The sequence below is a fragment of the Chiloscyllium plagiosum genome, chromosome 29 (genome assembly GCF_004010195.1).
Source record: "Chiloscyllium plagiosum isolate BGI_BamShark_2017 chromosome 29, ASM401019v2, whole genome shotgun sequence".
In the NCBI taxonomy this organism is placed as follows: Eukaryota; Metazoa; Chordata; class Chondrichthyes; order Orectolobiformes; family Hemiscylliidae; genus Chiloscyllium; species Chiloscyllium plagiosum.
Genome location: NC_057738.1, coordinates 15,077,381 through 15,078,862, shown reverse-complemented (window position 1 = coordinate 15,078,862; position 1,482 = coordinate 15,077,381).

The window sequence follows — 1,482 nt, the reverse complement described above, 5'->3', positions numbered from 1 at the left end:
CGTCGACCATGTCGGGGGGGAAATTGCGGTCCTTGAAGAAGGGGGCCATCTGTGTTGTACGTATTTTGAACTGGTCCTCCTGGGAGCAGATGCGGCGGAGATGAAGGAGTTGGGAGAATGGGATGGCGTTTTTACAGGGGGCAGGGTGGGAGGAGGTGTAGTCCAGGTAGCTGTGGGAGTCGGTTGGTTTGTAGTAGTTGTCCGTGTTGATTCGGTCGCCTGAGATAGAAATAGAAAGGTCGAGGAAGTGGAGGGAGGAATCTGAGACTGTCCAGGTGAATTTGAGGTCGAGGTGGAAGGTGTTGGTGAAGTCGATGAACTGTTCAACCTCCTCGTGGGAGCACGAGGCGGCGCCGATACAGTCATCGATGTAGCGGAGGAAAAGGTGGGGGGTGGGGCCAGTGTAGTTGCGGAAGATGGACTGTTCCACATATTCTACGAAGAGGCAGGCTTAGCTGGGCACCCGCATGGGACCCCCTACTGGACTCGCCCCCTACTGGACCCCCTATACACACATGACTGTTGCCAAATACCGAAAGCACACCATCTACAAATTCGCTGACTACACCAATGGGTAGGATGGATATCTAACAACAACAAGTCAAAATACCGAAAGGAGATAGAGGGCTTGGTGACAGGGTGCAACGAGAACAATTTCTGTCTCCACCTCGGCAAAACGGAACAACTGATCATTAACCTCAGAAAGAAAGGAGGAGAACATGCCCCCATCTACATCAATGGAGCGGAGGTTGAGAGGGTGGAGATGGTCAGGTTCCTCAGAGTCAGGATAACCAACAACCTGTCCTGGACTTTCTATGTAGATGCGATGGTCAGGTAGGCACAACAGCGCCTCTTCCTCAGGCGGCTTAGGAAATTTGGCATGTCCAGATGCACCATAGAAAGCATAATATCCGGGTGCATAATGGCCTGATACAGCAACTGCTGTGCCCAGACCATCATGGAAACCAACCTTCCATCCGTAGACTCCATTTATATGGCTCGCTGCTTTGGAAAGGCTGGCAACATCATCAAAGACCTATCGTACCCCGGCAATAATCTCCTACAACAGCTTCTGTCAGGAAGAAGATACAGTCCTGAACACACACACACACACCAACAGGTTCAGGAACAGCTTCTTCCTGGCTATTATTAGACTGATGGACTCTCTAATCTCAAATAATGCTGATCTGCTAATGTCGATCTTGTCCAGCGCACGCCCTGTGCAATCTAGCCTGTATGCCTTTTACAACCACTGATCTGTGCATCTTTGCTTACTACGATCAGTCTGTACTTCTTATAAACAAAGCTTTTCACTGTACTTCGGTACACATAACAATAAATCAATCAATTGCTTCAAGAAATACTACAAAGCAGCATCACCTCCAATACCACAGAAATGCCCTACCAATGGAAAAGTCCTGACAAAGAGAAATTATTTGGAATTTAAAAAATCCAAGAAATTGAGGATGATTAACAAAACAG